The sequence below is a fragment of the Salminus brasiliensis genome, chromosome 6 (genome assembly GCF_030463535.1).
Source record: "Salminus brasiliensis chromosome 6, fSalBra1.hap2, whole genome shotgun sequence".
In the NCBI taxonomy this organism is placed as follows: domain Eukaryota; kingdom Metazoa; phylum Chordata; class Actinopteri; order Characiformes; family Bryconidae; genus Salminus; species Salminus brasiliensis.
This window is the reverse complement of record NC_132883.1, coordinates 16,355,176-16,370,001: the sequence shown is the minus strand read 5'-3', so window position 1 is coordinate 16,370,001 and position 14,826 is coordinate 16,355,176. Positions and strand designations below refer to the sequence as shown.

At 45.2% G+C, this 14,826-nt stretch overlaps 1 long non-coding RNA gene across 1 annotated transcript; it reads left to right on the top strand.

Moving 5' to 3' along the window:
* The first annotated feature begins 1,386 nt into the window (after window positions 1-1,386).
* LOC140557427 (uncharacterized) lies at window positions 1,387-7,227 on the top strand. The gene is made up of 2 exons (XR_011979818.1): window positions 1,387-4,272; window positions 5,419-7,227. It is a non-coding gene; the product is annotated as an uncharacterized lncRNA (long non-coding RNA).
* The last annotated feature ends 7,599 nt before the right edge of the window (window positions 7,228-14,826 follow it).

The following is a 14,826-nucleotide window of genomic DNA, read 5'->3' as shown; positions in this document are numbered from 1 at the left end:
CATTTGAGAGAGAAGTAGAGCGAAGACCCATTCAGGTGAGATCCATCCTTGATCAGCACCTTGCACACAACATGGCTAGTAGTAGAAATTTGAGTAAAGAACTAAATGCCCTTTACGGCGTGGGAAACTGGGAATGGAAACTCTTTGAACTGCAAATAGAGAGGGTAGCCCAGGGGGTTAAAGAAGGTGTGATAAATCTGAAACAGCGAGATGAGGTGCAGAAAAGTGTGATCAGCAGGTTTGAGACATGGTGACAAAAACATACGGGAGAGAGAACATGTTTAATACACTGCATTAATCAGATGAAGAAAGAGTTAGAAGACAGATCAGGTCAGGCTGAAGCAGAAATGAAGCGGGCTGGTTTGTTCAAAAGAACAAAGGCTAAAAATAGCTTTAAAGCAGCACAGGAGGACTTAGCAGAGCTGAGAGCTATCACAACCGCATTTCTGAGCATGATACCCGATTTAGTCACACTGAAAATACAGGATCCGTCCCGGCCGAAGGCGAACGCACCATCTGCGGAGAAGGCGGAAGTGGACAGTGAGTATACAAAACACAAGGGGGAGGGGCCTGACGCCCTGCCTCCGCCATACAACCCAAGACACATCCCACCTGCAGATATTCTGTTGCCAGTCTTCACCATAGACACAGGGACAGTCAGAGTGGAGCAGCAGGAAAGGGGGGGCTCAGCCCGAGAGCACACACCACTAGCTGACACCACAGCTCACAGCAGAGAGCAGGCAGCAGATAGTTACGCACACACTGCAGATCCCTTTCTACTGCGCAGACAACATGAGACCCTTAATGACGACCAGACTGACACCCACTGTTATGACGATCTACATGCAAAGGGGACTAATAGAACTGAGGATAAACAGTGCCATCACTGTAAACAAACATTGGCCAAACCATCTATTAACCCATTACGCCAAAAAACAAAACCCACGGTCATTATTAAAGCAGCTTTAGAGGGACATGAGACAACTGATGACTCTGACGATCACGACTGCATACCAGCTGACGAGTGCAGGGTAGTGGGACATATAAGGGACAGAACAGTAGCTGACTTGAACCGTACCCTACATGACATGGAACAGATGATACTAGCAGAACAAAGAGACTTGGAATTACGCCAACAGGCCCTTGAGAGCGGCACACACAACCACAGACACAGCAGCCAAATGAGCAGACACCACAGATGATAACATCACCACAGCAACCACAAACATTCATGAACACACAAGCATACATGCCCACCCAGCCATGGCCAACACAATACCCACCATATAGTTATGGACCACGCCCATACTTCCCACAACGGCCCTACTCAAGGGGCAGGGGGCGGGGTGGTGGACGGTGGCGGGGCGGGGGCCAGCCCGGACCCGGTGCATGTCTGAGATGCGGGGCCATGGGCCACTGGGCAGCACAATGTACAGCACCACTCTCACCTGAGACGACATATCCGCACCAGGCACCACACCCACACGCGGCACCACAACCAGCCCCACGGCAGCATCCTGCTGGACAGTACAGCATGGAGCCATGGGGTGGACGCTGACGGGGCCCAGAGGAGCACCAGGACAGCAGGGCTAGGGCAGAACCCATGCTGTCATTGACTGTGGGGGCCTCCAAAATCCCTTTTCTGGTGGACACGGGAGCCACATGGTCAGTCATCACCACAGTATTACCAGCACACCTGATGAGTGAACAAACTGTGCAGGTTAGGGGCTTCTCGGGGAAACCTACATCACTGCCAAAAACAAGACAGTTACCAGTCAATACTGGTGTACAGACTGTGTCACATTCATTTTTGATTGCACCACACGAACCCTTGAACATTTGTGGTAGAGACTTATTGATGAAAATGGGGGTCACTATTTTATGTCAACCAGACGGAATTACTCTTACATGGCTAGATGGACATAACACTGTGGGTGTGATGGGGTACACGGATGGAATGTACCTGATACGGCCAGAACAGGATGAGTCAGTGGACATTTACTGGGGACTATTGTCTGAACTAACAGACCCAACACCACCACTAATTGACCTGTTTCAACAATGGTCGCCTTGGATTGGGGCTATGGCACCCTATATCCCGCCGCCCGACCCGTTCCATGTCACCCTGTTCTATGATGTAGGGGGAGATTTAACTTACTATGACACATTTCAGACAGAATTAGAGGGTACTCAGTGGTCTGTTGACACCACAGGGATTTATGTGGGTCCTGAAGGGGTGGCATCACCAGTCACACTGACACCACAACAACACTGTTGGTACAAAATGTCAGACACAGCAGCACCACACATTTCACTAGCTCTCCATCCGAAGCATGAGGCCAAGCAGTTGGGCCCTATGGTAAAAAGAGCAAACGAGGCCACGGATTGGGTCCGGACCCAGCTGCCCGGCGTCATGTTTTCACAGTCCACACAGACATACCACATCACTGATAACTCACCTATCTCAGTCACATTACAACATCAATTGCTACCTAGACACCATGGTTGTGAGGACTCTGATCACCCGCTAACAGAAGCATTATTGGCATCACTGCCTGACACACTGTGGTCCACAGGCCCAGACGATGTAGGATACATAGATCAGACACCAGTCTCATTTTCCATGGCCACTACAGAACCGATTTGGGTTCCCCAATATAGACACAAGCCAGATGCTGTTGAATCATTGGACAAAACGGTCCAGGCCTTGGTGGAGGCCGGAGTCCTGGAACCGTGCCAATCAGCATGGAACACACCGATTTTGCCGGTTCCAAAAAAAGAACCTGGCCAATATCGGATGGCCCATGATCTGAGAGCCATAAATGCAGCATTAGCTACGGCCACTGTTCCAGTTCCCAACCCATACACTGCCCTATCAGAGTTGGGTCCGGACATGAAGTGGTTCACCTGCATTGACTTAGCTAACGCATTTTTCTGTGTGCCACTGGCAGAACACTGCAGAGATATTTGTGCATTCACACACAAAGGCACCCAATTCCGGTACAATAGGCTACCTCAGGGACTAGCCCTGTCTCCGGGCCTTTTTAATCAGGCTCTGAGGCAGAGTCTGGAATCATGCCAACTGCCAGAACACTCCCTTTTGACCCAGTACGTAGATGACGTCATTATTTCAGCCACGACGCCGGAAATCTGCCTTGAGGCCACCAAGGTAGCGCTGGAATGTTTAGCAAAGGCTGGGTACAAAGTGTCCAAACAAAAGTTACAGTGCTGTAGATCTAGAGTTACTTTCCTGGGGAGGGTAGTAACACAGGGGTCGACAGGCTTGTCAGCCACACACAGGTCCGCTATACTGTCACACACAAGACCGGAGACTGTTAAAGACATGTTAGCATTCTTAGGACTGACAGGCTATAGTAGACAATACATTCCTGTCTTTGTTGGACGAACACAACCTCTTAGGGACATGGTGAAAACCGTGGGGATGAGAAATTTGTCTGGTAACCTGACTTGGACGGTAGAAACAGAACAGGCATTTATAGATGTTAAACAGGCCTTATCTACTGCAGCTGACCTAGCCAGACCTAACTATTCACTACCTTTTTACTTGGATGTTTCTGAAACAGACACTTTGGTTAATGGTGTACTGTTTCAGAAAAAGGGGGAAGGTAGAGCAGTGCTAATGTACTTAAGTGTTCCATTGGACCTTATAGAGAGGAGACAACCACAGTGCACAAGACATGTAGCAGGACTGACCAAATTAGTCCAGAAAACAGCACATCTGGTAGCAGGATACCCATTGCACATACTAACCACACACGGAGTAGTGGCATACATAAACTCACAGATGTTTACACTCACTCCCTTGCGACAGAGACGCATTCACAAAGCACTGACTGCACCCAACATCACCTACACACATGAAGGAGTCAACATGGCAGAGGGGATGCTGGAAGGCCCACCACATGAGTGTGAGGAACAGGTAGAGAGGCAAGGAAAAGTAAGACCAGATTTACAGGCCACACCCATCCCAGGGTCGTGGAATTTGTGGACAGATGGGTGTGGGTACAGAACAAACACAGGTGGAATCAGAGCAGGATACGCGGTAGTCCAGGAAGCAAGGGGGGAGGCACATGAGTTTTGGACAGTCATAGCAGAAGAAGTGAAACAAAATCCATCAGCACAGAAAGCAGAACTACTAGCAGTAATCGCAGCACTAGAACTGGCAGAAGGGAGAGACGTCACTATCTACAGCGACTCAGCATACGTAGTGACAGCAGCACATGTAGACATTCCACACTGGAAGCAAGCTGGGTATGTCACAAGCGCTGGGAAACCAGTCAAACATAAAACAGAATTAATGCGATTAGAAGCAGCCATACACAAACCGAGCAAAGTAGCAATTGTAAAGTGTAAAGGACACCAAAAGGGAGACACAATGATAAACAGAGGGAATGAAGCAGCAGATGGGGCAGCAAAAAGAGCAGCAGGCTACACGGAACCCAACACCATGTTTGTGTTGGACTCCAGTGTACCCTGGGAACCGATTCCCACAGGACAAGAGCTTAGACGCCTACAGGATGAGGCAAGTCCAGAGGAGAAGTCAACGTGGCTAGCAAAGGGGGCTAGTCCAGACGGCCAGGTGTGGATGTCACAAAGGGGACAAGCAGTGTTACCAATGTCACTAGCGAAAGCAGTTCTAGAAGAAGCACACACAGTAGCACACGTAGGGAGACAACAAACACTGGAAAATCTAAAACAATGGTGGCACCCATTCATGTCAGCCTTAGTGGTAGATTACATCACCCAATGTCAGATTTGTAACACCCAGAACGTAGCAAAAGCACTTAAGCCAACACCTGGAAAGTTTCCATTGCCAGATTCCCACGGAGAAGAAATTCAGATTGACTATACTGACATGATTGACTCAGTAAGGAGATACAGGTATCTCCTGGTGGTAGTAGACCGATTTTCAGGGTGGGTGGAGGCAATTCCCACCATAAAAGAGGATGCCAGGTCTGTGTGCAAGATGTTGATCAATTGTTGGATACCACAACACGGGTTCCCCAGGAAGGTTCACTCAGATAATGGGAGTCATTTTACGAGCAAGACACTGCAGTGGGTGGAGCAGTCGTTGGGGCTGCGCCATAGCTATGGTTGTGTGTATCATCCTGCCTCACAGGGTCAGGTGGAGAGGATGAATCAAAATTTAAAATCCAAGCTAGCTAAGATTACACTGACCACGGGCATGAATTGGCTAGATGCCCTCCCAATGGCCCTGATCAGCATTCGGAACTCAATTAATAGAAGCACAGGCTTCTCCCCATTTGAACTGGTCAGAGGCATAGCATTTCCAGGCCCAAAAACAAGATTGATACAGGCTCGCCTGGGATTACAACAGATACATATCGACAGCTGTTTTTGAAACTAAAATCAGTGTGTGAGGATTTATCTGTACAGGTACGGAGAAACAGAGGAGGAGACGAGGACCGCGAGATACCCCCGGAGGTGGCCGTGGCCCCATGGTTGTACCTGAGAGCCATTAAGCGAAAGTGGTCAGAGCCTCGCTGGACAGGTCCATTCCAGGTGACAGAGAGAACCAGCCACGCGGTACGACTCCAGAGCAAAGGCAGCTCGTGGTACCACCTATCTCAGTGCAAGCCAGCACTGCCACCCGGGGACCAACAGGTGCAGAAGCAAGCATCCAATCAGCAACAAGTGCCATCTGAGCACGCCTTGAGAGAGAGATGCGCGACAAGAGCGCATCTACCTGACCAACTGACACCGAGCTGACGACAAGCGACATCCGAGCACCCCTGGGCCCGAGGGGAGCCACCGAGGAGCTGTCCAACACTGACGGTGACCCAGAACAATAAAACATTTTTTCTTTACAGGTTGCCTTGAACTATCTAAGAGATTGTAAAAAAACAAAAAAACACCCATTGTAACTTTAACACTTACACATATAGGGTTATAGACAATAGTTTACTAAGTAGAGGGAAACTTAGAGGGAAAACACATTTGTTGTTTAATAATGGCTTGGTACGGGAAAAGGGGGTGGCAAAGGGCAAAATACAGATGGGAATAATGTCACTTCCTCCATTGACATGGGTAAAATTGGCCGCCTGGGGCAGAGGGGTCGTGAGAGAATTTTTCCTGTCAAAATTGGTTGGTTGGCTGCCGGACAGGTTTTCGCTCTCACAAATGTAAACCACATGTCAAACACATGTTTGGAGGAACTACAAGTGTGTTGACGTGTCTTCGAGGACACGTCAAAAGGGAGATTGTTGTAGTAAAATGTTTATTATACCTTGTGTTTGTTGACAAATTATCCTTAAATAATGATTACTCAACTTAGTATTAACAACTACATAATCATTGTGTGAAACCTTGTATTTTATATGCATCTATACAAATGATTATCCGATACTTATATCATGTAGGCTTACACACATAGCTAACAATGTATAGCTTGTTTCTAACCCACATAATACCCACTTGTAACACGTATTGGTGTGCGACATATAGAGTCACTTTGCATGGCATATTACTCACCCACTTACTAACTTACATGATATTTACTCATAAGACATATTATAACCTTATTACATTGTATGGCCTACTAACTCACATGACATGGCCTCCTGAGACACATTAACATGTAACATATGGAGTTCTATGGTAAAGGCTGGTGATTCACGCTTAAAAACATTTGCGTTATTAAAACTATACATCAGCATGACAAGTGAGGCCACTCCATGTGTCTGAAGTCACTGTCATGGACCATCGTGTTGGCCCCAATTGGGACTGGTGTACTTTGTTTGAACTGAAGTGATATGGAGGGGATGCTGATAGGGTCGGACGGAGCGGCCTTCTCTCTGTGTGGGTAGAGGGGATGCTGATAGGGTCGGACAAAGCGGCCTTCTCTCTGTGTGGGTAACTCCCTAACCTGCAGCTGCCTCGCACACACATAGAGAATGCTACACTGTCCAGCTTTGAGAAAATACAAAACATAGTCAAGGTCAAGCATGATGGTGGAGTCAGACACGTGAATCTGAGTACTAACATGTGCCATCTTGCATATTCACATAGACTAATCTGTAGAAACGCCTCATCGGCAGGTTTCACGTCATTTGGGGTATAAACGTGGAGTCAGATGAGAACGGGGTCAGAACTTTGCTTTGGGATGGTTGATACACTGTCTTTAATGCATTTGTTCTCCTGGATCCAGCATTCTTAAATAAATACTTTGGTTTGCTTCTAACTTCACTCCACTCGTCTGCGACTCTTTCCACAAAACGAACACGCAAGGTGTTGCGCCCCGGAAGAGGGGTGGGGTACGGGCAACACTATGTAGACATTTTTCTACACTTTGAAGTGAAATCTAACAATATATAGCTAAGAGAACAGCAGGTGTGTAACGTCTTGTTATGGTACTGTTCTGGGTTTGGGTTAGCAAACGTTCACACTGTGCTCAAGCTGGTAGAAAGCACACTGAAACATCAAGTTAGACTGTGGCCTCGTCCCGAACTTCATACGGCTCTAAATAGTGTGTAAAAATGGTACACCACAGTTAGAAGTGCTGTCAGTAGTGGGAAAGTGCAAAGTGTGCTGTTTGGGACACAGCCTCACTGTCTAACGTTAGCATTAGTCTCGTCTCAGTCTTTTAAAGCTGGAGCTTTCTCAGTGTTGACCTCATATAATACATGTATTTTTATATTTGCAGTTTAAACTTAAAGCTCTTAAACTTGCAGACTGCAGAAGGGTTTGCAGCAGAATCTCCTGTAGAAAGAAAGAGAAAGAGAAGGAAGAGGAGAACCTGCAAAAGGCATAAAACTAGAGGGTTTTCAAGATGGCGCCGCGAGTGGCTGCCTCGGCACAGAGCTCTCTGGTCATTTGTATGTTTTCACTTGTTTTTTTGTGCTTCCTGCAGGTCAGACCCCATTATTTACACCAGAGGACAACTGCTTAACACAAGACAGTCCACATCTGAAAGGGTTTCGCCAGTTTTCGAGAACGCGGACAGTTTTTTGGAGTTAATTGTTGGAGGAGCGGCGGCTCTGTGGGGAGCGCGCAGGAGACGCAGGCGGGGGACGAGTGGACCTAAAGCTCCGACAGCGAGGATTCAGAAGCGCTCTCCCGTCTGTTCATCTAGAGAACCTCCGCTCTTTACCCAACAAAGAGGATGAACAACTTCTCCTCAACGGGACTAACAAGAGTTTGGCCCGGTCAGCTGCCCTCTGCTTCACTGAGACCTGGCTCAGCGAGTCCATCCCGGACAGCGCGCTACATCTGCCGGGCTTTCATCTACACCGAGCAGACCGTGTGACGGAGCTACCGGGGAAAGCGAGAGGCGGAGGAATCTGCTTTCCTATTAACGAAGGTTGGTGTACAGATGTCTCAGTGCTGAATAAACACTGCAGCTCTAACCTGGAGACTCACACTTTATAAACTGTAAAGCTTTTTATTCACCGCGGGAGTTTTCTTCATTCATTCTGCTCGGTGTTTACAGTCCACCTCAAGCCAGCGTGAACGACGCACTGCAAAACCTGGCGGAGCGAAAAACTAGTCCGGAACAAAAATATCCAGACTCACTTTTCATTATTCTCGAGGACTTTAACAGAGCAAAACTTCACCACGAACTTCCAGAATATAAGCAACACGTTAATTGTCCCACCAGGGATATTAACACACTAGACCACTGCTACACTGTACTGAAGGATGCCTATTGCTCTGTCCCACATGCAGCTTTGGGACACTGATCACTGATTCCAACCTACAAGCAGAAACTTCAATCTGCAAAGCCTGTAGTGAAGACGGTGAAAAAGTGAACCAGAGAAGCAAAGCAAGAACTGCAGCACTGTTTTGACTGCACTGATTGGAGTGTTTTCGAAGCTGCTACTGACAACCTGGCTGTAATGACTGACACTGTGACTTCTTACATCGGGGCTTTTGTGAAGAGCTGTGTGTGCCAACCAAGACCACCTGCACATTCAGCAATAACAAGCAATGGACTAAACTGAGTCAGCTTAGTCAGGCTAAAGCAGAAGCCTACAGAAATCTGTGTAAAAAGGCCAGGAACACACTGACAGAGGAGATCAGAGTGGCTAAAAATGCTTTCAGCCAACGACCCTGGATCAGTGTGGAGAGGTCTTCAACACATTACTAATTACAGAAGACCCCCCACCCCCTGCTGTGGCAAACAAAGGCCTGGCTGACGACCTGAACGACTTCTATTGTAGATTTAGGAGAGACACATTCACTCATTTCCAAACTCTGCAACGGAATCTACAACCAGCATCGCACCTCTATCAACCCCCCCACCACTCAAGCTGCTCTGAAGGTATGTGAAGTTGATGTGAGCCGACTCTTCCAGAGACAAAAGATCAGGAAAGCACCAGGCCCAGACGGTGTTTCACCTTCCTGCCTTAAAACCTGTGCTGTACAAGTGGCTCCAGTCTTCTCCAACATTTTCAACAGATCACTGTGGAGCTGTGTGAAGATTCTTCCTGCTTCAAACGCTCCACCATCATCCCAGTCCCCAAGAAATCCTCCATCACAGGACTGAATGACTACAGGCCTGTCGCTCTAACAACAGTGGTCATGAAGTCCTTTAAATGTCTGGTGCTGTCCCACCTGAAGGATGTTACAGGACACCTGCTGGACCCTCTACAATTTGCATATCAAGGAAACAGGTCAGTGGATAAGGCGGTCAACATGGATCTGCATTACATCCTGCAACATCTCCACAGCCCAGGGACATATGCAAGAATTCTGTTTCTTGACTTCGGCTCGGCGTTCAACACCATTGTCAGGCAGGAAGCAGCGGGTGCAGTTGGGGAAACTCATGCACCTGCACACAGACCGTCAACATTGGTGCTCCTCAAGGATGTGTTCTCTCCCCGCTGCTCTTCTCTCTCTACACCAATGACTGCACCTCAAATTACCCGTCTGCTAAACTCCTGAAGTTTGCAAATGACGCTACAGTCATCGGACTCATCTGGGACGATGACGATTATGTCGACAGGAGGCGGACCGGAGAGTACTCTGGTGCAGTCAGAACAACCTGGAGCTGAACACGCTCAAGACTGTAGAGATGAGAGTGGACTTTAGGAAACACCCCCAGCTCTGCTGCCCCTCACTATCCTCAACAACCCTATGTCAGCTACAGAGACCATTCAGGTTCCTGGGTACCACCATTTCTCATGACTTGAAGTGGGAACATCTCCATCCTCAAAAAGGCCCAACAGAGGATGTACTTTCTGCATCAGCTGAGGAAGTTGGGTCTGCCTCAGAAGCTGTTGAGCCAGTTCTACACTGTAGTCACTGCAGTGCGAATCCATCCTGTGTACATCCATCCCTGTCTGGTTTGGAGCAGCCACAAAGCAGGACAGGAACAGACTGCAGCGAACAGTGAGGACAGCTGAGAGAATCATCTGTGATTCTCTGCCCTCCTTTCAGGACTTGTACTGCTCAAGAACCAGAAAACGGGCGGAGAAATTCTTTCAGCCGCTACTAAGACTGTCAGACCCAAACACAGTTTTTACCCTCTGGCCAGCATCTTCATGAACAGCTGATCACCATCATCAGCAACAGGCCATAGATACTAATGATAAACATAAGATAATCTCTTATCCTACAGTCACTGCATCACTGCACCATTACTGAGTTCATGTTAAACACTGCTGTGGTTGCACAATATTTAATCTGTATAGTGTTGCTTACTGCTATTCTGGAAATAACACTGTAAAGCACACTGTATAGAAATGTCCTTGTATAGTCTATGTATACTGTGTATACTATTGTTCTCTGTAAATGATATGTAGCTGTATATTGTTAACACTAGAGAGTCACTAACAGCTGGAACAAGTTCCTTGTGTGTGTGAACATACTTGGCCAATAAATCTGATTCTGAAACTATTCAAATCTGGGAAAAAAGAAAAATCACCTGAATGGTTACAGTGTAAACTGCAGTGCTGGAGCTCCATCACTCAGATGAATGCAGGAAGAAAGGAGGATGAAGAGAGAAATATGTGGTGAGAGGGAGTCTTGGTGTCATTTAGACATATAAACAGACTGTTAGAAATATGGAGGACTGCATTATGAAAACACAGATTTTAATTGTATTTTTTTATTGTAGGTTCTGTCAGCTTTAAAAATGTGAACTTAAACTAAATAAAAAGGAACATTCAAATAACACATCCTAGATCTAAATGAATGAAACATTCTCATTGATTACTTTGTTGTGTACAAAGTTGAATGTGCTGACACAAAAATCATCAATGGAAATCAAATTTATTAACCAAAGGAGGCCTGGATTTGGAGTCACACACAAAATTAGTAGAAAAACACACTACAGGCTGATCCAAGTTTGATATAATGTCCTCAAAACAAGTCAAAATGAGGCTCAGTATTGTGTGTGGCCTCCACATGCCTGTATGACCTCCCTACAATGCCTGGGCATGCTCCTGATGAGGATCTCCTCCCAGACCTGGACTAAAGCGTCCGCCAACTCCTGGACAGTCTGGTGGAACGTGATGTTGGTGGATGGAGCGAGACATGATGTCCCAGATGTGCTTAATCGGATTCCGGTCTGGGGAACGGGTGGGCTACTCCATAGCTTTAATGCCTCCATCTTGCAGGAACTGCTGACACACTCCAGCCACATGAGGTCTAGCATTGTCCTGCATTAGGAGGAACCCAGGGCCAACCGCACCAGCATATGGTCTCACAAGGGATCTGAGGATCTCATCTCGGTACCTAATGGCAGTCAGGCTACCTCTGGTGAGCACATGGAGGGCTGTGCGGTTACTTTTTCAGTTCTGTCAGCTTTTACAAATTGTAGTAATCATGAAAAGTTTGTAAAACATAAATGTATTTTGAAGTTTTTATAAACATAATGAGGACTACATATATTCTGCATAAAACTATTCAAATATGGGAAAAGAGAAACATCACCTTGTGGGAAATCTCCAACTGCTCCTTCTGGAAGTTTCACTGTAAACTGCAGTGCTGGAGCTCCATCACACAGATGAATGCAGGTAGAAAGAGGAGGATGAAGATTGAAATATGTGGTGAGAGGGAGTCTTATGCAGTTTAGACATATACTCTTACTCATTTAGACATATACACTACTGCATATGTGATGTACTGTATTATGACTTATTATTATTTATTTTTTGGATTTTAGGTTCTGTCAGCTTCAGAAATGTGGACTCAAACATCATGTCCAGAAAAAAAAAAAAACACTGGTCAGTAAAAATTAAAATACAGTGTGTTGTTCTATTCTAAATTGCAGCCTTAAAACTTACATTGCTTGAAAATGTTGAAAAATGTAATGTTTTCTGAAAGTATAGTGGAGACTTCTGAAGATGGATTTCTGTGTCGTCATGTGTCAGGAATGGAAACGGGGTTCACCACCTGAAGACAGCCGAACACTGCCAGGTAAGTTCGAAATCCCAAGTGCTTTTTATGAATGTTCACCTCATACCAAAAAAAAACAGAAAAGAAAAACTGTAGAAAAAGAAAATTAAATGCCTTTAAAGGACTCTAGTCTCACAAGATTTCCCACAGTACATATAGTAAGTTTTACTGACTTGACATCAGCCAGAATTAGTCTACAGCCACAGGACTGTCTACACAACACTTTCCCTCTAAAACAGGCCCCCCCTAAGTCTCCCACTTCCCACTTTTCAATCTGTAGCTCCGTCCCTAATCAGCCTGGCCTCTACCATTACTACAGACAGGGTAAAAACAGAAAATACCAACATATAAACCCGGGATTACTGTTCACAGAATATATACAGACATTTCATGTTATTCTTGTGCACAATGCAGGTAAGTATCATCACTTTACAATGAATAACTTAACCTTCTTCTCCCCCACAGGTATCCCAGAAGAAGAGAACACCCTCCCACACATTGGTGAGCCGAGGGCCCAATGGCTACAATAAGAGAGGGAGCTGGCTGGGGCGCCAGTCCCCCAGGAAGTCATTGAGGAGCAGGTTCAGGTAAGTACAAACACATTCTTACTTTATTAATACCCAGTGTCCAGTAAAATGTTCCCAAGCAAGCTCAATGATGGGTCAGGCATTGTGGATCCACATAGATTCAGCATGAAATCTGATTAAAGAGAAAAATCACCTTGTGGGAAATCTCTAAATGCTCCTTCTGGAGGTTACACTGTAAACTGCAGTGCTGGAGCTCCATCACACAGATGAATGCAGGTAGAAAGAGGAGGATGAAGAGAGAAATATGTGGTGAGAGGGAGTCTTAGTGTCATTTACACTACATATAAACAGACTGTTAGAAATATGGAGGACTGCATTATGAACTTACAGGGAGATTGTGGTGATGGTCAGTCAGTATCCGTTTTTAGAAACGGGGACTCAAACAGCATGTAAAGAGAAAAAAGGAAAGTGTTCAGCAAAAATTCATAAAAACACAGATTTTAATTTTATTTTTGTATTTCAGGTTCTGTCAGCTTTAAAAATGTGAACTCAAACATGTAAAGACTGTTAAAAAATTCAATCATTGATGATGAATCTATAGAAAAAAGGAATCTAGATCAGTATTTGTATAATATATTTAATATTTTGTTATTGTGCAAAATGTTTCAGTTACTTTTTTCAGTTCTGTCAGCTTTTACATATTGTAATAATCATGAAAAGTTTGTAAAACATAAATGGACTACATAGATTCTGCATAAAACTATTCAAATTTGAGAACAGAGAAAAATCACCTTGTGGGAAATCTCTAAATGCTCCTTCTGGAGGTTACACTGTAAACTGCAGTGCTGGAGCTCCATCACACAGATGAATGCAGGTAGAAAGAGGAGGATAAAGAGAGAAATATGTGGTGAGAGGGAGTCTTAGTGTCATTTACACTACATATAAACTGACTGTTAGAAATATGCAGTACTGCATTATGAACGTACAGGGAGATTGTGGTGAAGGTCAGTCAGTATCCCGTTTTAGAAACGGGGACTCAAACAGCATGTAAAGAGAAAAAAAGGAAAGTGTTCAGCAAAAACTCATAAAACACAGATTTTATTTTTATTTTTGTATCTTAGGTATCTTTATTATTTTGGGATAATAAAGTATACTGTGAATTAACATGTTACACAGATAATACAGCATCTCAAACACAGACTACAAAGATTCTATATAAACACATTCCAGGTAAATAAAGGGAGGGTTCATATGTCTACAAATGTGGGTGTGGCTAAAATCAGGGAAAAGAAGAGAAAAGTCACCTTGTGGGAAATCTCTGAATGCTCCTTCTGGAGGTTTCACTGCAAACTGCAGTGCTGGAGCTCCATCACACAGATGAATGCAGGTAGAAAGAGGAGCATGAAGAGAGAAATATGTGGTGAGAGGGAGTCTTAGTGTCATTTACACTACATATAAACAGACTGTTAGAAATATGGAGGACTGCATAATGAACTTACAGGGAGATTGTGGTGAAGGTCAGTCAGTATCCCGTTTTAGAAACGGGGACTCAAACAGCATGTAAAGAGAAAAAAGGAAAGTGTTCAGCAAAAAGTCATAAAAACACAGATTTTATTTTTATTTTTGTATCTTAGGTATCTTTATTATTTTGGGATAATAAAGTATACTTTGAATTAACATGTCACACAGATAATACAGCATCTCAAACACAGACTACAAAGATTCTACGTATATAAATGCATTCCAGGTAAATAAAGGGAGGGTTTATATGTCTACAAATGTGGGTGTGGCTAAAATCACGGAAAAGGAGAGAAAAATCACCTTGTGGGAAATCTCCAACTGCTCCTTCTGGAGGTTTCACTGCAAACTGCAGTGCTGGAGCTCCATCACACAGATGAATGCAGGTAGAAAGAGGAGG